The sequence below is a fragment of the Nicotiana tomentosiformis genome, chromosome 7 (assembly GCF_000390325.3).
Source record: "Nicotiana tomentosiformis chromosome 7, ASM39032v3, whole genome shotgun sequence".
NCBI classification, from domain to species: domain Eukaryota; kingdom Viridiplantae; phylum Streptophyta; class Magnoliopsida; order Solanales; family Solanaceae; genus Nicotiana; species Nicotiana tomentosiformis.
In genome coordinates, this window is record NC_090818.1 from 18,197,523 (window position 1) to 18,221,659 (window position 24,137).

The 24,137-nt window shown below is 37.5% G+C and overlaps 1 long non-coding RNA gene across 5 annotated transcripts; it reads left to right on the top strand.

The window, feature by feature from the left end:
- Window positions 1–298: 298 nt before the first annotated feature.
- Window positions 299–10,156, top strand: LOC104099135 (uncharacterized). 5 transcript variants are annotated; one of them, XR_686935.4, is made up of 5 exons: window positions 299–451; window positions 605–653; window positions 2,094–2,191; window positions 2,337–2,555; window positions 2,638–3,230. It is a non-coding gene; the product is annotated as an uncharacterized lncRNA (long non-coding RNA). The 5 variants fall into 5 exon arrangements; XR_686932.4 differs by having other exon boundaries at window positions 300–451; window positions 2,115–2,191; XR_011409566.1 differs by lacking the exon at window positions 299–451 and adding an exon at window positions 9,801–10,156 and having other exon boundaries at window positions 458–653; window positions 2,115–2,191; window positions 2,638–2,692.
- The last annotated feature ends 13,981 nt before the right edge of the window (window positions 10,157–24,137 follow it).

Genomic DNA, 24,137 nt, shown 5'->3' on the forward strand with positions numbered 1-24,137 from the left:
AAATTTAAGAAAAAAAAAATAGTTTTGAAACTGTGGTCTTAAACGCTTAACAATAAAAATTTTATGATATCATGATATTTTTTGAGTTATAAAAGTGTAAAACGGATAAAATAAAAAATTTAAATTTGAATTATTAGGAAATCCCTGCTTGCCGACAGAGGGCAGCTTGGTCTTTTTACAATTCTATGCTAGGTAGAATTTCTGTTATGCCCCTATGTCTACTCTTTTGTGTTGTTCGGTGAAGTTCTAAATAGGTAATTTCCGCTCCATCTCTTACGGCAACCTCTTAATAATTTGCTTTTCTCGCTCTTCGCTTGTCTAGAATTACCTTGGCTTCTCCTTCTTCATCGTTTAAACTCTTTGTGTCTACAACTGAAAATATAAAGTGATACTTAAATTAGGGTTTCTACTGCTTCTTTTCACAGTTTCATTAAGATCGTATAGTCGAACGGTTAGTTTTTACTGTTCTATTTTATTTTCTTTTATCAGTACTGTGATTGTTTTATTTTCTTTTGTGTTCGAAATGTCTTTCTAATTTTATCTTGATTTTTTGAAACTCAAAAAATACTTCCATTTGTGGATGCTCTACCATCTTCTTCACAAGATAAATTGGGGTTTGGACTTCTTCGCTGCTCTAACTTTGTTGCATCAAGGTAATCACTTCGTTTCAATTTACTTCACTGATCTGTACTATTTCATCTCCGCTCTTCATCTGGTAGGAATTTTCATTTTAGAGAAAAAATCTGTTTGACTTTCCCCTATTTTGAATTTGCATAGTTGCCAAAACTCTGAATAAATGGGTTTTTGCTGCTTCGTTGGAACTGGGGGGGGGGGGGGGGTATTCACAATGGTGCTTGCTTTGAATTTTAGTATTTTTACGGAAATTTATTGTGAATATTGGTGTGGATTTAAGGATTTTTACAGAAATTTTATTGTGAAAATTGGTATGTAGAAATTATTTTTATAATTCTTTGTGTCAGGAGGGGAGGTTAGTTACGTACTTAGGACTCTATGTGTTGAAGATTTTCTGGTATTTGCATTAAAACTGTGTGTTTCAATCTCTAATTTTTGGTACAATTTTTTCAACTTTATTGGTAATAAACTGGTAGGGCAAACCTCTAAATCTAAGTTTTAAATAATGAAGCTTTAGAATGCACTCATTTCCAAGACAGGGAAAATTGGATTACTGTGATGAACACTTTTTGTTGGTTATTGCACATTGACACATGTTAACATAATAGTAAATCTGATAGGGCCAGGGAAAGAGATGGTTTTCGCTAATCATGCTATAAAAGAATTATATTTTGTTGTTGGTGGTGTTCCACATATGCCTTAACTGTCTTCAGATCTTCTTATTGAACTACCTTCTCCAAATGGTTCACATCATTATGGATTATGTTTTACCTGTCTTCCCTTGGATGGACTGCTTTGTCAGTAAAGCAACAAGTATTTAGCTATATAAATGATGTGCTTCAAATGAAAAGGCAAATTAACCAAAGAATGAGACTTCTAAGAGGAAGAACAACTTGGAAGACGCTGCCAATTCGCAAAATATTTAGCATTATGCTAGGAAGGGATTAAGCTAATCCACTTGAACTTATGTAGGAATCTTGAAATGAATTAATTCTAGAAAGGGATAGATTTAAGAAATACTTCTTGCCTTTTGTCCAAATTTCTGGAAGCTTTCGGGTGTAACACATTACTTTGCTTATAACAAGACAAATAGAAGGCCTATCTTGCTTGACTACGATGGTACTAAGATGCCTGAGGATAAGGTGAACAAATCCCTTGGTAAAGAAGTCATCTCAGTTTTAAATGGTTATTATACACAATATAACGTTCTACCATTAGTTCCAAATTTGATGTCATTTTGTTTAATTTCGATTCCAGAAAAAATTTCAAAAGCATGCTATGTTTTTGTAGTGTTGAAAAATGTAAAACAAATACAACTGGGTTTACAATACTTAAAGAGGAATGTATACTATTGAAAGAACACGAAAGTAAGCAAAAAAAAAATTGGAATTGGTACAGTACCATGGGTCCTATAGCTTCTACAATAGATAGTTTTCATATAATTTGGTGGATGTGAGTAGGGATTTTACAATGAGTCGCAGGGGTAAGGATTCTTTGAGCCACTGGTTATCTCCATGTCCAAGACTCGGCTATCAACTGAACATGGTTATTTTAAAAGGTTTGATATTGTTGCTACTTTGGTTTCATTAACACAAATTAGATTATTATCTTCTTTTGTCTTTTTCAACTAACTGTTTGTATCTCTTTAATTTAATCCTTTATATATGTGGAATATGATTTACAATGGGAATCACGCCCAACAGCTGCAGACATGGACTGAAAAAAGCAACATTACCTATTATGGAGCATTATACAGAAGCAAGAGATGGTTAGTCAATAGATCAAAAGGAAAGTGCTCTGGCATAACATCATCAAGAACCCGATTCTGACTTTGGTATATGGCAAGCAAAAGAGCTTCTTCATCATTTGGAGAGTGTACTGGATAATGAGCTTGTCAACACATGGTTGAGGTGAAACCACATGTATGAGAAAAAGGATGATGGTTGAATAATATTTCAAACTCGATGAACTAAAGTGGATACTAACCTTATTCATTTATTGCAGGATTAAGCTGAGGCATAGTTGTTCGGAGTCTAATGGCGTCAGTGAAGAGTAGAAGGTAGCCACCACTTTTTTTTCTATGCATAAGCGATGGCATATTCGACAAAGACATGTTTGAGAGAATTGCAAGTCATCTACCAAACCTCTTTTTGCTTGATAAAGTACAAGTGTTTGCATCCAATGTTGATCAGAAACCAAGTATGGCCTAATACTATCTTAATGATATAGTTGAAGTTGCAAAAATGCTTCAACACCTCAAAAGCAACTGCATCATCATCAGCTACCGCCTAAAAAGCCAAGTCATACAACCTCCCTTAAATTTGTCACTGTATAGTTAGTCATACTGCTTATCTACCAAAACTTATCAAAAATGACAACTCTTTCCAGAAAACCCATTAGAAAGTAATTTAATGGTAGCTAATATGAGTTTAGGCTACAAACAAGTATTATTTCATGACCTTAAGGAATTCCATTATATGTTTACTTGGTTCATACTACTCTATGGTATACATTGTTAGAATACTTGATATAGATTTTGGACCTCAAGGTGCAAGTGCATTTACATTATATAGATAATGGAGTCATTTAATCCCTGATTGCTTCCCAGTTCTTCATGTGCTTCTCTTCTCGATGAAGTTCATTTGCTTGTTGATGTTGATGTGATTAAAAACTTTAGTGCTTGCTGAAAATTATCTTTGTCAAGTCGATTCTTGCTTAACCCCTTATCTCCAAATTTTTTTATGTAAAATACAATTCATGGCACGAGCACGACAGAAATCTAAGTGTTTCTGCTGATAAAATATAAGTATGACGTATGATGTTTGGCATATTTCGATATGTGTTGATGTTACTTTGCCCATGCTTTAACCACTTTTTGATGTTATTTAATCTTTAAAACACCCAACATGGTGTAATTATTGGTTTGATGACTAATTAAGTTATGTGTGACGATTTAAGGTGTTCGGAGTGCAAAATATGAAGAAAAGGTGGTTTAGCTAGAGGAAGAAGGGTTGGATGCGTCGCATCCAACCTAGGAAAACATCATCCTGCATGCAACCTTAGCAGTGAAGTTGGGCCATCGCGTCCGCCATCGCGTGCGAAACTGGGAAGTAGAAGTGAAGCTGGATGCGTCGCATCCGCCTTCGCAGGCAAAAATTGAAATGGAGGACAAGGTGGATGCGTCGCATCCACCTTAGCATCAATCCCTGAAGCCGAATTGGACTAGGAATAGGAGAGCTTTGGCCCACGACTTTTGTACGCAATATATAAGCTAAAAACGCCTCTTTTAGGTTATCGAACATATTGGGAAGAGGAAAAAAGCCACGACAAAGCTGTGGAGGCCGGAATTCATCAAGTTTCATCTTTCTCCCACCAAACTTAGTAATTTTTATGTTTCTTTGTATGATTTGTTGTTTGGCTACCATGTCTATGTGGAGCTAAACTTCACGTTCTAGGGTTGTGGTTCTTTCATGACTATTGTTATTCGGATATTGATTTTGACTTCTTGATTTATCATATTAGTTTATTTATTCAATCTTGCACTTAATTATTTAATTGCTTGATCACCAATTGAATATTATCTACGAATCTAGAATTGAACTCGAAAGTGGGAATTCTATATTGCATATAGGATTGAGTAGGGCAAGTTCTTGAACTCGGGCATCGGGGAACAGATTCGTGGTTAGGATAGACATATACCTAATTACCTTGCTTGGTTGATTTACAGGAATTATAAATGCGTTCTTGTTGATTCTAACTCCATAGACATATAGGCGTTAGGTTAGCTTGAATAGGCGAGTAAGAACTCGACAGATTCTTATGAGCAATATTAACCCTGTCAACCAATAAGCTAGATAAATTAGTCGGTCAATTCAATTGAAGAATACAATAGGATTGTTAGATAGACCATAACCCTAGATCGTTTTCATTACATTGATATCATTAAAATCTGCTCTTCCTCTGTTCAAAGTTTATTATTTATATTTTTCTTATTTAATTAGTTAGAATAAAATATTTTTAGATTTAATTCTTATTTAGATAATTAAGATAGGCTAATTTAGTTAATAGCTAATCATAAGTCCTCGTGGGTTCGACATCCGACTTTGAGTCACTTTATTACTTGACGACCGCGTATACTTGCGTGAGTGTGTTTGGTCGCAACAAGTTTTTGGCGCCGTTGCCGGGGACTTAGAAATTTGCTATTTTTCTAGATTAGACATTTTTTTTATCTATTCATGTTTTTTTTATTATTTTATTTTAGTTAGTATTTTTTATTTATTTTAGCATGGCATCTTGGAATAAAAATTGTTCGAATGATGGTTATTCTTATTTTGATGATCCTTGTCCATATTGTGGAGGACCCCACTGGTGGAAAAATTGTCAGAATGTTCCCAGGAGCGAGTTGTGCGCACAATCTCAATCCTTTGAGTGGAATATTTGTAATATGTGTGGTGGTCAAGATGGCCATTGGGATGGTTGTCCTAATTTTGTTCATCCTTCTCTGAGCCCTTATTATGATCTTTCTAATGATATTTCTGAGTTTGATAGGGGCAATGAAGTGCAGGATATGGAGCCTGATGCATATATTAGGGATATTCTGAGGCAAGTAGCAGAGCAACAGGATGAACTCAAAAAAGATATGAAAAGAATGAGGGCAGCAATCACAAGAATGAAGGCCAATATGGAAGAATTGAATGAAGAGAGCGAGTACCAGCAAGAGAAAATTTTTGAAAAAGAGGAGATTTTGAGCCAAACTTGGCTGGCAGAACAGGCTGAAAAGTTAGAAATATATGAAACTCAACATGAGGAACTTACTGATGGGATGAGACACTTTATAGAGGGAAGATCTAAACTGGGACAAGGGATCTATAAATTTGTCACTACTATTCACGACTTGCAAGATAAATTAAATGCAAAGGTTGTTGCGTCTATCGCCCAACAAAATAGTAATGAGTTGTCAGAAGCTGAAAAGGAGCTTATACGCCAAATTGAGGAGCTAAAAGTGGAGAGCCAATCATTCGAGCATATTTCTGTTGATGATGCCCATGTTGAGAAAAGTACACTAGAGCCATGCGAGGTAGCAGATAATGTTATATTTGAAGACTCTAATGTGTGCACATATGAGGATATAAATAGTAATACAATTCTAAAGTTGGGGCGTGTTGGTCCTCATTCTAAATATTTTTCGACATTGTATTTGGATGATGACATGGAAATCGAGTCATCTAAGCCTTTGGAGGAGTCAATGGAAGAGGAACATGATGCCTATATTTTTGAATTTGTCATGCCAAAAAGCAAAAAATACATTCCTCATCTAAAGGCCGAGAAGTGTAGAGTGAAAAATTTATTACTTGGCCTGGTTATCTTTGTAGCCCCACCACTGGAGCATAGCCGCAAACTGGATGCCATGTTAGGGGCTCAATTCATAAGTTCGAGGTGGAGGCAAAAAGTGGTTCACGTCGTGCCGCTACGTTAAATCAGGCACTTGTTGGGAGGCAACCCAGCGTTACTGCTTTCTTTTATTTTTGTTTACTTTTTATTTTATTTTATTTTTATTATTTTGTAGTATTTATTTTTGTTTTGTAGGATTATGAGCATAGGAAGCAAAGCCATTAGAAGAGTGCAAAAGTGAGCTAGATGGTGAGGACTAAGTGTGGGGTGCCCACACAAAGGACGATGTCTGGGGGAAGTCTGAGTACCTCGTGAGCCGCTATTGCTTCGGCCTTTGGCCTACCAGGGAGTCTCGTTTACCCTCTTATTATTTATAATGTGCATTGAGGACATTGCAAAATTTTAAGTGTGGGGTGAGAAGATCGTTTGGATGAGTTTCTGTGCTATTTTAGCTTAGTTGTAGTACTCATTCTTAAGTGTAGTAGCTTTTGTGAAAAAAAAAAAAAAAAAAACGAAAAAGTAGAAAAATTGGACTTTTCCCGACGATTGATCTCCTAGACAGTTTTCTTGAGGGATTAAAGTCTAAACAAAAATTCAAAATATATCTTTTAGCTTTCTTTAGGTAGTAATAATCCCCTGTGGTTTTTCTTTGTGCCTCGGTTCTTTTCCATGGGATGTAGTTTGAACCGAGTAATTTTTTTCTTTCCGAGTAGATTAGGAATTTAGGGAATAAAAGGAGCAAGAATGATGAACCTAGGCGCCCTTGACTTGTTTGATAGTAACATATTTATACTTTCGCATGTGTAGTATCTTCTGTATGATTTGAATTTATTGATGATGCCTTGTTAAATTGGATAACATGTTTTGTGGCGCCTATGTCTCGTTTACATGACTTATGTTCACCTTGTGTTTAATACTTAATATCTCGTGGCTCCGTGAATACTTGCATTGCTTGAGAGTCGGAATGTGATCGTCCTTAATGAGTCATGTGCCATGTGTGGTGAGTTTTTTTTGTGTTGTCCATGTATTGTACTTGTGTCTAGAACTTGCCCTGTATGTGAGTTGAAGCGAAATTTTAGGTGATGCTCGGTTTGAAAAATAATTTTAGGCTTTCTTTGATCTTTTTGAGCTTATTGCTTATCACAAATAAAATCTATCCCTAGTTAACCCTTTTGAGCTTGTAGACCTTTTATTTGGTACCCACATTACAAGCCTATACCCTTTTTATTCTTAATTGACATTGTTTTGATCCTTTTACCTCTTAAAGCACTTTAATTGTTAGATGAGCGCTAAAAGAAGTAAGAAGGGACTAAGTGTGGGGTGACTTTTGAGTGGAACCAATGAAAGAAAGAAGGGTGCACTTATTTTGTAAAATAATACGCCACTAGCAAAAATTGAAAGAAAAAAAAAAAGAAAGAAAAATATAGAGGAATAAATTGTTGTCTTATTCTTGCTAGTGGGTATGAATTAAAGTAGTGCTTAAAGAAAGAGGAAATATTGTTAGGGTGATATTATTTGTGAAATTGAAGTGGTGTTGAAGAATTTGCGCTTAAGTTATTTGATGATGTGTTAAAGTGCTTAGGAAGTTGAGTCACTATTCCTAAAATATATCCTACCCGTCCCTTAGCCCACATTACAACCATGAAAAAGTCCTAATTGATTTTAGATCGAGCGAGCTTACATTAGTAGAGATTTACATTAAGGGCATGCCTATGGTACCAACTACATGCATGTGACTTCTTTTGTGAGAGTGAGCGATTTTCTTTGTGAGCATGAGATTCGAATGTGTGGATTGATTTTACTCTCTCTGCTTTTGTTGTGAGGGCACATGGTTTCACGAGGGATAGGTAACGTTATTAGACTTCTCTATGATGTTGGTTGTTCAAGCCATGAGTGCATTGTGACATTGAGTCGGTTTTTGAGGTTAGGATTGTTATGAGCATGTTGTCTTTGTTCGAATATGTTTAAAGAAGGGCCTAAGAAAAGGGAAGTGTGTTGATGCATAGTCTAGAGCCTAATTGTAGCAAATAACCATGGTCATAGATGTAGTGTGCTTTGAATGATCAGAGCTTAATTTTGTTTCGTCTACTATAGGATGGTTTGTTCGAGGACGAACAAAGGTTTAAGTGTGGGGTAGTGATGTTTGGCATATTTCGATATGTGTTGATGTTACTTTGCCCATGCTTTAACCACCTTTTGATGTTATTTAATCTTTAAAACACCCAACATGGTGTAATTATTGGTTTGATGACTAATTAAGTTATGTGTGACGATTTAAGGTGTTCGGAGTGCAAAATATGAAGAAAAGGTGGTTTAGCTAGAGGAAGAAGGGTTGGATGCGTCGCATCCAACCTAGGAAAACATCATCCTGCATGCAACCTTAGCAGTGAAGTTGTGCCATCGCGTCCACCATCGCATGCGAAGCTGAGAAATAGAGGACAAGGTGGATGCGTCGCATCCGCCTTCGCAGGCAAAAATTGAAATGGAGGACAAGGTGGATGCGTCGCATCCACCTTAGCATCAATCCCTGAAGCCGAATTGGACTAGGAATAGGAGAGCTTTGGCCCACGACTTTTGTACGCAATATATAAGCTAAAAACGCCTCTTTTAGGTTATCGAACATATTGGGAAGAGGGAAAAAGCCACGACAAAGCTGTGGAGGCCGGAATTCATCAAGTTTCATCTTTCTCCCACCAAACTTAGTAATTTTTATGTTTCTTTGTATGATTTGTTGTTTGGCTACCATGTCTATGTGGAGCTAAACTTCACGTTCTAGGGTTGTGGTTCTTTCATGACTATTGTTATTCGGATATTGATTTTGACTTCTTGATTTATCATATTAGTTTATTTATTCAATCTTGCACTTAATTATTTAATTGCTTGATCACCAATTGAATATTATCTACGAATCTAGAATTGAACTCGAAAGTGGGAATTCTATATTGCATATAGGATTGAGTAGGGCAAGTTCTTGAACTCGGGCATCGGGGAACGGATTCGTGGTTAGGATAGACATATACCTAATTACCTTGCTTGGTTGATTTACAGGAATTATAAATGCGTTCTTGTTGATTCTAACTCCATAGACATATAGGCGTTAGGTTAGCTTGAATAGGCGAGTAAGAACTCGACAGATTCTTATGAGCAATATTAACCCTGTCAACCAATAAGCTAGATAAATTAGTCGGTCAATTCAATTGAAGAATACAATAGGATTGTTAGATAGACCATAACCCTAGATCGTTTTCATTACATTGATATCATTAAAATCTGCTCTTCCTCTGTTCAAAGTTTATTATTTATATTTTTCTTATTTAATTAGTTAGAATAAAATATTTTTAGATTTAATTCTTATTTAGATAATTAAGATAGGCTAATTTAGTTAATAGCTAATCATAAGTCCTCGTGGGTTCGACATCCGACTTTGAGTCACTTTATTACTTGACGACCGCGTATACTTGCGTGAGTGTGTTTGGTCGCAACAAGTTTTTACTTATCAGGAACTGCAATTTTGTTCTACTATTTGACATGTACTTTTTTCAAATTACTAGAGTTTCTTAGCAGTGCTAAGGATAGTAAAGTAGTAAACAAACTCCTTATCATGAAAATGTTCTCAAATAAATTCTAACTTGTTATAGTGCTATCTAAAATTTTCTTAGAAAACTAAGAGGTATGAATGTCAAAAACATGTAGATTTTTCCTTTTGCATATGATGTTAAAGACATAAAAATAGTGAAGTTCACCAAATTTTTTCAGTGTTTATGTTACCTTGACAGGTAAAATGGGATGAGTACTTTGTGCAGCTTTTTACTTCATTTTTTATGCATGTTAGAGCTTCTTCAAAGGCTTTTGATTATGATTTGGTTATTATTCAAGCTGGTGTTGGTGGCTATGGTGCTGCTCTTTGCGCCATCAAGAAAGTAAACCACCTTGTTGTAATTCTGTGGTGGATTGAGTTATATAGGTGTTAGTCTTCGCTTTCGCTCTTAGTTGCAGAAGAAGACTTGTGAGAGCACCTCTGTTTTATTTTGTTAAGATGTATAATTCATGTTCAGCTGAATATTATCCCAGTATAATGCAAATAGTTGGGCCCATGCTTGCACTGGCCAATCCCATCTAGTCATTTGAAAAACGAGCAACTTACTTTTGAAGCTTTGGATCTAATCTGACCCTATTGTTTTAAAAAAAAAAAAAAAAAAAAACTCAATTGTATCATTTCCACTAACAAAGGCAGGTATTTTTACCATTTCACCTATGATTTATTCCGATCAAGGAAAGCTAACTTTGCCAATATAAAAATGTTAAATGACATACTTTTCCCCTTGCAATTTGTTATAAACCATGAATCATGATTTCTATTTATTAATGTCAATCTTGGTTTCGTATGTCGTCAGTTTTGATTTTCAAGGTATTTCTAATTTATTATAATATTTTTCGTTTAAATAATGACAGAATAGTCTAATAGACACTTCTACTTGCACCGTTTTCACATCCCAGTCCTTATACTTTACGAGTTTTCATCTAGACATCTCCACTTGATCAAAATCAATTTTTTAAACCCCTCTGACGGTTGACCGAGCTTGAGATGGACAACAACAACAATAACAACTCAGTGGAATCCCATAAGTGGGTCTGGGGAGGGTAGTGTGTACGCAGATCTTACCCCTACCTATGAAGGTAGAGAAACTGTTTCCGAAAGACCCTCGACTCAAGAACGTAAAAAAAAAATATAAAAAAATCGAGCAATAGAGAAATAATAGCAACAACAATGTAATAAGACAGTATAAGCAAATAATACAACGGATAATGACAGAGATCCAAGGAAATGAAACAACAAGAATAATGTCAATCTCACTGCTAATACTGACATACCGTATATAAACAAGGGATTAGGAATAGGAAGGTACCCGACTAGTACAACTATTACTCGTAAGACAAGGCAAACTCTAGACTGTCTATCAACCCACCACCCTAATTTTCGACCTCCACACCTTTCTATCGAGGTCATGTCCTCGGTAAGCTGGAGTAGAGCCATGTCCTGCCTAATCACCTCACCCCAGTTCTTCTTAGGCCTCCCTCTACCCCTCCTCTGACTCGCCACTGGCAACCTCTCGCATCTCCTAACTGGGGCATCAACGTCTCTCCTCTTCACATGACCAAACTATCTCAGCCTCGATTCCCTCAACTTCTCTTCCACAGGGGCCAAACCCACTTTGTCCCTAATATATTCATTCATAATCTTATCTTTTCTGGTTTACCCACACATCCATCGCAACATCCTCATTTCTTCTACTTTCATCTTCTGGGCATGGAATTTCTTGACTGACCAACACTCGACTCCATACAATATGGTCGGTCTAACTACTTCTTTATAGAACTTGCCCTTAAGTCTAGGTGGCACATTCCTGTCAAACAAAACACCAGAAGCAAGCCTCAATTTCAACCACCCGCTCCTATACGGTGTGTGACATCCTCGTCGATCTCCCCGTTACTCTGTATAATCGACCCAATATATTTAAAACTATCTCTCTTGGGGATGACTTGGGTATCAAGCTTCATTTCCACTTCTGGTTCATGCGTCCCAATACTGAACTTACACTCCACATATTCTGTTTTTGTCCAGCTCAAATTAAAACCTTTAGATTCCAGGGTCTGTCGCCACACCTCCAGCTTAACATTAACCCCGCCGCACGTATCGTCAATAAGAGCTTGAGATGGACAAATTGCGTGTAATTCACGCATGCAAAGAAAGTGATACTACTAATTTTGAAGGATTAAATTAGGAAAAAAAAATGAAAAGCAATAAAGTTAAGATAAAGTTAACCAATTTCCTCCCCCTACCCCCCTCCCATTTTCTTCTCTTCCTCAGTTTCTCCCCCCTCCATGTCGTTCCAAACCCCTTGCCCTCCTCCTTCTTTTTTCCTCGACACCACCAAAAACAATGGCTAAGGCTTCAAAATTTCAAAATCAAATAGAAATATATTGACTTTCTCTGTTTTTAATAAAATAATCTTTTATTTCTTATTTCATTTTCTATACAATGAAAACCCAATTGATTTCTCCACTTAACTTCTAGAAGTACCTTTGTTTCTTCTTCCTTTTTCTGTTAACTCAAACCAATTGATCAGTTCTTTACTAAAAATAATGACGGAGGCAATGAAATTCCAACTAATAAGTTTTTCAGATGATTTTGAGATGTTGGAAGTCCAATCTGGATTTTTCTTTTTCCTTTTTTTCAAGGGATTAAGATGAGATGGAGGATTTTATGGTGATTCCGATTGGTGATTTATCCAGGGAGGTGGTGGTTGCCTGTTATTTGGTTACAATGAAGAAATACTTTTGCGGCGACTAATTTTTTTTTTGTTTGGTTACCAGTCGTAACATTGGGGAGAAGTTAATGGGTGAGGGTGTACTTATGAATGAAGAAGAGTTCTGCCTGGTGAGATATGGAAGGATGATCTTTGGTGGGGTTATGGATGGTTCACGGTACAAGAAAATACTTGCTGAGAAAATAAATGATGTGGCATATATTGGTGAAAAAAAGACATGACGCTTGGACTATCAACAAGGTGACAAGGTATGGTACGTAGAACATCGATATAGTGACAAGTGGCGTTCTTAATTAGATGAGTTAAAGAATGCGAAAAAAGTACGAGAGAAACACCCACGAGGTTATACTGAGGAAAAAGCCGGACCTGACAAGTGTAAAAGGGGAAACATAAACGAAATAAATAAAGGTTGTAAAGAAGGGAAGATACACGAACATGTCATAAATAAGGAAAGGAAATCGGTACGGTTACAAGAAATTTTTTTTATAAATATTTCCGTTACAGTTGTATATGGTAACTATAACGATGCGGCCAGTCGTTTTGAGTATTACAACTCATTTCCCCTATTTACTACTCAATTTATGATTTACAGTTGTTATGTGACTTGCCGGGGTGATTGGTTCGGGTCCGGTGAGGTTTTGGAATGAATTGTAACACTTAGTTCCAAGGTTTAAAGCTTAAGTTAAAATAGTGACCGGATGTCGATTTATGTGTAAACGATCCCGAAATAAAGTTTTGATGATTCCAATAGCCCTGTATGGTAATTTTGGACTTAGGAGCGTGTCCAGAAAATTATTTGGAAGCCCGTAGCTAAATTAGGCTTGAAATGGCTAAAATAGAAATTTAAGTTTGGAAGTTTGACCGAAAATTTTGATATCGGAGTCGGAATCCAATTCTGAAAATTTTCATAGCTTTGTTGTGTCATTTATGACTTGTGTGCAAAATTTGAGGTCAATCGGAATTGAATTGATAGGTTTCGGCATCGAATGAAGAATTTGGGATTCGTTATTTTCGTTAAGCTTGAATTGGGGTGTGATTTGTGATTTATTATTTTAGTATTGTTTGATGTGATTTGAGGTTTCGACTAAGTTCGTATGATATTTTAGGACTTGTTTGTGTATTTGGTTGAGGTCCCGGGGGCCTCGGGTGAGTTTCGGAGGGTTAACGGATCAATTTTTGGACTTGGAATGCTGCTGGAATTTTTCTGATGTCTGCACCTGGTTTCCTTCTTCGCGTTCGCGAGAGGGGTCTTGCATTCGCGAAGAGGAACTGGAGGCAGGCGAGGTTGTTCATTGCATTCGCAACATGGGGCTCGCGTTCGCGTAAGGCAAGGAGGTGAGGCTATGCGTTCGCGATTGCGCATCGCGTTGGCAAAAGGGCAAATGGCTGGTGAGGATTTTTGCCTTCGCGTTCGCGAAGTGTAGGCCGTGTTCCCGAAGGTTCGCCTGGTAAAGCATCGCGTTCGCGACTGGGGTCTCGCGTCCGCGAAGAGCAATTTTTGGGCAGCACAATTTTGTGCTTCGCGAACGCGAGGGACCTGTCGCGTTCGCGAAGAAGAAAAGTCTGGACAGAATGTTTAAGTTCTGAAATTTTCTATTTTTACCGATTTGGAGCTCGGGGAGAGCCGATTTTCGGGAGATTTTCAAGGAAAATATTGGGGTAAGTGTTCTTAACTCAATATTGGTCAAATTACCCGAATCCATGGTTGTTTTTAACATTTAATTGGGTAATTAAGTTGGAAAATTTAGAAAACCCTCTTAGTTTAATTCGAAGATTTGAGGGTCGAGTTGATGTCGGAATTTAGTAAAATTTATATGGTTGGACTCGTGGTTGAATGAGTATTCATATTTTATAACTTTTATCGAGTTCCAAGACGTGGGTCCCATGGGCGATTTTTGAGTTAAATTTCAAATTTTGTTGAAAAATTAGTATTTTCATATGGAATTAATTCCAATGATTTGTATTGACTGAATCGAATTAATTGTGACTAGATTCGAGGCGTTCAGAGGCCAATTCGCGAGGCAAAGGCATAGCGGAATAAAGAATTAGACGGTTTGAGGTAAGTAACACTTCTAAACTTGGTTTTGAGGGTATGAATTCCCGAATTTGGTGTTATATAAATTGTTTGGAGGTGACGCACTCGATAGGTGACGAGCGTGTGGACGTGCACCGTAGAAATTATGACTTGAATAAATTCTATGAAGTTGTAAAATTAAAGAATCATGTTATTATTCGCATATTCTCCACGTGTTAGGAAATTGAGCTGAGACTCGTATTAAAGATCATGATTTGGCTACGTGCGGATATTTTGGGACCCATATGGGTCGTATTATTGTTGAACTATTATTTGTTTGAAATATAATTTTGTACTCAGTCACATCTGTCACTTGCATATCATATCTCAGTCCCTGTTGTCATTTATTGATACATCATATCACCATATCGGGTAGATTTTTATGTCATTGAGAACCCGAGAGACTGGAGATTCTGAGTGATATTTAAGTTTATTTATTTATGCCCGGATCTGGCTATTATAGTGCTTGGGCTGAAGGAGCCCCTCCGGAGTCTGCACCCCCACAGTGATTGCAGTTGAATATATATATATATATATATATATATATATATATATATATATATATATATATATTGAGGGATGGATCTTCCCTAGACATGGATCTTGTCTAAATCATTGATATTCGGGGATGGATCTTCCCCTGGACTGGATTGACCTTATACAGTACTGAGTGACTGACTGTCAGTTGATGGATATACATACATACTTGGGATGGATCTTCCCTGGGTTGGATTGACCATATATAGTACTGAGTGATTGAGTATTTTTAGATTGTGAGTACATGAAGTTTTCACTAAGGTGCATCACAGACGATATGTATATGGGCATGTAGATACAGAGATGTCATATTCCTCATATCATTCAGAATTGATTTATTTTATTTGTACTGAGTTTAACTGTGAACTTGAAAGCATGCCTACATTTTTGTACTGTCATTTCTATATTGGATTGTACCTGCTGAGCTCGTCACTACTTTCAGCCTAAAGGTTAGTCTTGTTACTTATTGAGTTGGTTGTAGTCATACTACACTCTGCATCTCGTGTGCAGATCCAGGTGCTTCCGGACACGCCGACTGTTAGACCTCAGTGTGTTACCAGTTGGAGACTATCAAAGTAGCTGCTTGGCATCCGCTGACCTTGCCTCTCTTCCTCGCAGATATTGTACTGTTCTATATTTTCAGACAGTATTTTTAATATGTCAGACTTTGTATTCATTTAGATGCTCATGTACTCAGTGACACTGGATTTTGGGAGTGAATTTCTATGTCAGTAATTGTGAGATTTTCTATGAAATTCAATATTATGTTGGGTTATTGTTGTTGTCGGCTTGCCTAGTACTGAGATAGGTGCCATCACGACAGGTGTGATATTTGGGTCGTGACAGTAATGGGCAATCAAGGCAATTAATACCATTAGTGAGCCTGGATTAAGTAAGGGAACCGTTATAATTGTATGCTCCTATATAAGGACTGAAATCTCATTTGTAATGGCATCAGACATTTATTGAAATTTATGCAATCATTCTTTACTTTATTCTCAAAGTTCTAAACCGTAATTTTGGGAGTGATTACCAATCTATTTCATATTTTATTTGTCAATTATTTTCATTCCTCAATTTATTCTTCAAATTGTTGAGAAAGTGAAGTAAATCTTGGTTATCAATAATCTGATTTCTTCTAGATATTGACTTTGACCGAGAAATTTATTTTTGGTTAAACAAATTGGTTCTGTTACCGGGAATCTGATAATCTGTTCACTTTGCAAACTCTATTTTTAACAACCAAGTATGTCAACCGTTAACGACAACAACCAGCTGAACCAACAAGGTGAAACTCCACCACACCACACATCTACGGGATCCCCTCAGCAGTCCCGTGGGAGTTCACCTAAAAGGTCTGCTTCGCGCGCTGATGATCAGTAGGGAGACGGCCAAATCTTGGAGTAGGATGCTCTAAAGCAATTGATTGCACTACAGTCTTTTGTCAGAGGATTACCCAATGCAGCGCAAACTCCTCCACCAGTTAATACAACAACTTTAGAGAACCCGCGTTCAAGGCTTGATAATTCTGGAAGTGGAGAAATTCCTAATGAATCTTGTGATGGAGGGTCAGGTACACCAAATAATTCTAATTTACAAAGTTTAGTGCTAACTTTGCAGAAACATTTGAAGGAGCAAAACGATCGTATAGAGCAAATACCTGGTGTGCCCCCGATGTTCAAAGGGGTAGATATTGACAAGTATTCACAACAACCCTGGAAGCCAAGTGCATCACCTTTATCAATTCCCAAAAAGTTAAAATGCCTGATATTCCCAAATATGATGGAACAACTGACCTTCGAGATCACATAACTGCGTTCACTACAAGCGTGAAAAGCAATGATTTAATCAAGCAGGAAACCAAATCGGTTTTGGTTAAAAAGTATGGTGAAACACTCACAAAAGAAGTGTTAGCGTGGTTTTATCTTTTACCTAAAAATTCTATTGATTCTTTTGTTGAGATTGCGGATTCATTTATAAAAGCACATTTGGGAGCTCAAAAAGTTGAATAAAGGGTGGAAGACATCTTTAAGGTTAAACAAGGAAGTACATAATTGCTCAGGGAATTCGTAGATGGATTCCACCGGGAGAGGATGATATTGCCTCGAGTACCTGATAACTGGGCGGCTATGGCATTCGCAAGCAACTTGAACGAGAAACATTCAGAAGCCACGAGGAGGTTGAAAGAAAGTTTGCAAGAATTTCCTGCAATAACTTAGAACGATGTGTACAATAGGTATAGTACGAAGCTGCGAATAGAAGAAGATACAGTCGCACAGCTAAGGGTCGATAAAAGACCAGGTTTGAGACGTTCAGAATTAGAAAGGAGGTCCGGTAAAAATAGGTACGAGCCATACATAGGACATGCAGGGCGAGACTCTTGATCTAAACAAGAGAATGTACGATTTAATTCAAGATCAAGGCAAAAAGACGCAAGTTCTTCATCCAGATTCAAAAAGGAGCGGGATGCCCGAAGCAATGATTCCAATACGCAAGCAAGAATAGGGGATTACAACTTTAACATCAGCACCTCTGAATTAGTGGTTGTTTGAAGAGGTATGGGAAATAAGGTGCGATGGCCAAAAGAAATGAGATCAGATCCAAGCAAAAGAAATCCAGATTTCTGGTGCGAGTTTCATAATGATCATGGCCATAGAACAACAGATTGTAGGCTTTTGCAAGGAGAGGTCGAACATTTGTTGAAGTAGGGCTATCTTACTGATCTGTTCAGTGAGAAAGGGAGACAATCATACATGAAGAACAGACAGGAACCCCCAAAACCTCCATCACCAAAAAGAACAATCAACGTTATAACTGGAGGAGATAAGTTCAATGGAGTAACATATACAACCGCGAAAAAGACATCAAAAGTCACAGTCACTCATGGAAATCGAGTTCGCCAAGTCTTGGATGGCGACAGCATAACATTCGACGATGAAGACGCGGACGGCTTGATGATTCCTCACAATAATACACTAGTAATATCTTTACTTGTACATAATATGAATGTAAAATGAGTTTTGATTGATCCAGGTAGCTCAATGAACATCATTTTAATGAGGGTGTTGAATGAAATTCAAGCTAATGATAAGGTCATACCAAAAGCACGTGTCACGCCCCAAACTAGGGGAGGCACAACTGGCACTCGATACTGTATTCGATCGAGTTAGCCACTAAATATACTAGCTAACTAGACTGGGGGCCCAACAGATCGGGCAACACAACATCTGAAATACTAAGCCTGGACCGTAAGCTTATGACATGAATAACAATAAGCCATATAAACATATGTAGACAAGCCAAAATAATAAAATACTAGCTGGCCGACGAGGCCGCGACTGAAGACATACATGCCTACACACCTATATATACATGCCAAGCCTATGGGCTGGAGACTGAAAGCAGCAAAAAGAAACCCAGAATATTGTGTCCACAATAGCCTCTAAGAGTGTCATAAGCACTGTCGGGATAAGGCCCCAACTATACCCAAACTGTACAACAAAAGTAACCATCCTATGAAAGCTCCAGGAAGAGGTGGAGCTTACCAACTCACAGGTGAACCCCGAAATCCTAGCGGAGGGGTCGATCAGAGTCCCTACCTGGACCTGCACGCACGAAACAAAAATACAGTGTCCCCAGGCAACGGGACATCAGTACGAATAAAAATATACTGGTATGTAAGGCAGAAAGTAGAATCATACATAGCTGATATAACAAGGTAATAAAGATACCACCTGACACTGAAACTCTGATAGCCTCCATGGCCGACATCCGACCTCATAGTAATAAAATATGCATGGTATGCTCGTGTAATTGTATGTCGTGAATACATATATATTGATGTAAATGCATGACATACCCAACCAAATTCTAGCAATGGCGATCTCTCCCGGTAGCTAACCGGTATCACATTGCCAACCTGTGGCCATCTGTACAATATATATAGTCTTTCGGGCAAATAGGCCCCTTACCTCCGATTATAGCTTGAAGTCCATGCATAATATGTCATGTATGATATGAACTTTGAATGCACATAATAGGCCATAACAAGAACTTAGCCAACCTTGGCTCATTGGTACTCTTATTCTCATAATCTCATAATCACCTTCGTATCGCATACAAATGTCTCGTGGAACCTCATATCTTTTTTAATAAGTTTGAAAACTTAACTCGACTTTTAGAAAGATAACTTATCTCTGAATATGTTCATAAAAAGCTTAAGGTGCTTCACTTAGTCCTTATACCTGATTTCTTGATAATTAGTAAAAGAAAGTATTTCAAAAAAAAAATCAAATGTTTTAGTAGTTTAAACATAAAAATTATATTTGAAAATTTTGAAATCGACGTGTCACTTTAGAGATTTTAAAATACACTTTAACAAGGAAGAAGGACTGATCGCAAATACTAAATGCCTTTATTTTTAAGTCACACAACCCAAAGACGAATAAGAATTCATATATATGGACATATATTTAAGAAAGCCGACAAAATGACATATATAGATGTCGAATACCCTTTTTAACCGAACGAGTGGAATATCAACCTAATAGCATCATGAAAATACTTCAGCTACGATACCAATGCCTTTCACAGAAGGTCTTTCTAGCAACAGAATAGTAAAATATCACATTTGGCGTCTTAGGAATTTCCCAAAATTCGTGCTAAAAGGAAGGACGAAGCTTAGCCTTAACATACCTCTCCAACGAACGTCCGAATGCCTGTAGTTCCTTCACAAAATTTTTTCCTTACGTCCTAAGCTTCGAAACTACTATATATATGCAGCTTATACGCACCTATAAATAGTTCATAAATGAGTTTAAATCGGCAGATTTGCCATATGACCCTAACTTGACGAAACGCCCGTAGAACTTTGTAAAAATAATCATAAAAGAGTCCCAAGATGATTACCTTGGCATCCTGAAGAACCAGCAAGAACAACAATTTCCTATCTTCCGAAAATAGCTCCAAACACAGCTAATAGAAGGAGAAAAACGATTGCAAAGCGTAGAGATTGCGCTTCTAGGCACCGGGGGTAAACTTTAACGATAGAAATCGTTAAAAACGCACCTTAATCACTCAAGAACACCATGAAACCCTATCTTAAGCTTTCTAACTGTTTTGGGACGAAGATGAAATATTTTGAGGTCTTAAAAGTCGGATTTTCCGACTTATACCACTTGTTTGACCCGACCCGGTTCGCGATCCGATTTCAGCCCGGACAGTCCGCGGTAAAACAGTCATAACTCTTTACTCCAATATCGGTTTGATGTGAGATTTCTTTGGTTGAAAAATAGACTCGTAGACCTTCGATTTGGTAGGTTGTGGGTCCCATAACTCTTTATATATTAGGAGAAATGATCTGATACATTTGACCCAAAGTTTAAAAAATTTATTAGAGAAATTTACGATAATTTTTGCCGACCTTTATTTCGCAAATTGCTTGACTCCAAAACTTAACATGTGACCAGTGTGATATTATAATACCTCATAACATATTATTCTTATCATATTATACACTCTTAGTCTTATCCCACATGTGCAAGTTAACTTAAACCTTCCGAACGCGCGGGGTGCTACCCGAGCCATTTCTTTAACCATGAACCTTTGTTTAAGGGATTCCTTTGACTTAAAGATTTAGTTTAGTTCCTTGATATTACCACACATTTTCAGTCTTATTCTCCTAATGTGCTATACCCAATTATATATACCTAATATAACCACGCCACGTTACGTATATTACGTAAGAGAAGAGAGAAACACCTGGGGTCTCACAGCACGGTCCTTTTTTGGGTTTGATAATTCAAGCGTTGTTACAAAAGGGGAAGTTGTACTTACCAAATTTGCAGAAGGGGTCATCAAGGATACAACAGGTGATAGATGCGGACATGGCCTATAATATAATTCTGGAAAGACCGTGGATTCATGATATGGAAGTTGTCTCATCCACATTGCATCAAGTTATCAAATTTCCTACATAGTGGGGAATCTGTCAAATCCGTGGAGATCAAGAAGCTTCATGAAGTATCAACTCAATGGTGATCGCAAGCAAGGTAGCCTATAATGCAGATGCGAAATAACAATTACAGAATTTAGTTGAGGACACTACTGCGAAAACCTCAACTGAAGACACGCAAGGACAGACTGATGTCGACTCGAGACCCGATATGATTCAAGAGCCATAATAAAATTAAAATATTAAACAACTACCGAGGAGCTCGAAGTTATAATATTATTTGTCCACTAGCCAGACAAAAAAGTTTACATCGGAGCAAATTTGAGCCCAGAATTGAAAGGTAAGTTAATTGAATTTTACGTGCTAATATAGATTGCTTTTCTTGGTCGCACTCAGATATGACAGGTATACCACCGGAGGCGATGACTCAGAAGCTGAATGAAGATCCATTACACCCACCTGTCAAGTAGAAGAAAATGAAGCAATGGTCCTTCAAAAATCAAGTGATCCAGGATGAGGTACAAAAACTTTTAAAAGTTAGTTTAATACGAGAGGTAAAGTACCCTGACTGGTTAGCTAATACCGTTGTGGTTCCAAAAAAGAATGGAAAATGGCGAGTTTGCGTAGATTATACTGATTTAAATAAGGCTTGTCCTAAAAATTCATTTTCTTTACCGCATATAGATCAATTAATTGATTCTACTGCAGGTCATGAACTTTTAAGTTTTTTAGATACATATTCAGGATATAACCAAATAAAAATGGACCCTCTAGATGAAGAAAAAACTTTATTTATCACAGACATGTGGACTTATTTTTACAAAGTCATGCCATTTGACTTGAAAAATGCTGGAGCCACATATCAAAGATTGGTGACTAAAATGTTTCAAGAACATATGGGAAAAATCATGGAAGTCTACATATACGATATGTTGGTCAAGTCAACACAGACGGGGGATCATTTTCAACACTTGTCAGACACTTTTGAGATTCTCCGCAAGTACAATATGAAGTTAAACCCGAAGAAATATGCTTTTGGCGTGGCATCAGGTAAGAATTTAGGTTTTCTTGTTTCTAACAGAGGTATTGAAGTGAATCCCGCATAGATCAAAGCTAGTGAAGAAATACCAGATATACTCACGAGCAAGAAAGAGGTGCAGAGATTAACATGCATGATAGCAACTCTGGGGAGCTTTATATCAAAGTCATCAGAAAAAGGTTTTAAATTCTTTTCAGTGCTAAAAATGCAAAATTAGTTTGAATGGACTGACGAGTGCGATGTTGGTACGAGAAGCTAAAGGTAAACAATCCCCAATTTATTATATTAGTAAGTCTTTACTAGATGTTGAGACATAGTATCCGCACCTAGAAAAGCTTGCTTTAGCGTTAATTATGGCATCTAGGAAGTTACGACCTTACTTTCAATGTCATCCTACTTCTGTTATAACTGCTTTTCCCCCTTAAGAAACATACTGCATAAACATGAATTATCAGGTAGATTAGCTAAATGGGCAATAGAACTCGGTGAGTATGATATCATATATCAACCTAGAACTGCAATAAAATCGCAGGTGTTAGCAGATTTTGTAGCGAATTTTAGCACGAATTTAGTTCCTGAGGCAGAGAAGGAACTGCAGGTGTTTACCATAGCTAATCCGGGGACTTGGACCCTATTTACTGATGGTTCCTCAAATGTTAAAGGAGCAGGTTTAGGAATTATTTTAATTCCACTCTCAGGTGAAGTCATCAGACAAACAATAAAATATTATCCCATCACTAACAATGAGTCAGAGTATGAAGCTGTGATTGCAGGCTTGGAACTGGCATGAGAACTTGGTATCTAACAAATTGTGATCAAAAGTGACTCGCAGCTGGTGGTTAATCAAATGCAGGGGAATTACGTTGCAAGAGAGACGTGAATGCAGCAATACCTAGAAAAGGTACGAGCATTGCCTAGACAAATTCAAACATGGAAAGTCGTGCACATACCCAGGGAGGAAAATGCAAAAGCAGACGCGTTGGCAAATCTCGCGTCTGTCGTGGATGTAACAAATGTAGAAAATGCCATTGTGATACATTTGTTTCATTCAGCACTCGATCAAACCAAGAGTGAGGTAAATTTTAATAATTTAACTTGGGATTGGAGAAACGAATTTGTGAAATTTTTGCAGTATGGTATCTGCCTGAAGATAAGAAGAAATCACAATTGATGCGGCTGAAAGCTGCCTGGTACAGTTTAATTCATGGAAATTTATATCGTAAAATGTTTGGTGGACCTTTAGTATGGTGCCTCGGACCATCACTGATTAGTAGGGATTTTGACCACTTATTTGCACACTTTTACTTTCGTTTTAGCTAAAAAAAATGCTTAAAGGTATTCCCGAGAACTAATGAAATGTGCTTTCTTGCAGGAATATTGGGAAATGAGCCAAAGAGATGAAAATCAACTCAAGAAGGAGTAAAATTGGACAAGGACCAAAACAAAGCAGAAAAGAGCAAAGTGCGGACCGCACAATACTGTGTGCGGCCGCAGACTATGAAGAATCACTGACAAATTCCCTTCGCAAAGTGCGGACCGCACAATTATTGTGCAGCCGCAGAAGACGAGGTTCAGAGAGATGGTGTTTTGGGACCCTGAAGAAGTGCGGACCACACTATTATTGTGCGGCCGCAGAATGCAAAAGTGCGGCCGCACTCATAAGTGTGCGGTCCGAAGAAATCTCCCATGTCCAGCTCAAGTCCAAGAGTGCGGCCGAACTCAGAAATGTGAGGTCCGCAAAATCTGAAGAAGTGCGGCCGCACCCCAGAATTGTGCGGCCGCAGAAGTCCATCCTGTCAAGCTAGCTTCAAAGTGCGGACCGCACATAGAATTGTGCGGCCGCACAATCTCCGCAGGGGTAATTTTATCCGATAATTTCAGCTGGGTATAAATAGATCTTTTTGTCAAATTTAGGTCAAGTTTGAACACCTGAAAGTAGATAGCTGTTTTTTCCTTACTGTTTTGGGTAACTTTGTAATAGTTTATCATTTTAACATTAGATTTTCTTCCCTGAATCATCTATTATGAGTTTAATCTTAGTTTCTTCTTTAGTTTCTTCAATTTTGCCTATGAGTAGCTAAATTCTTAGCTAGGGTTCTGACCCAACCCTAGTATGGGTGCCTAATGGGTGTTTAATTTGGGGCTTATTTGTGATTGGGTGTATGATATTTAGCCTAGTTC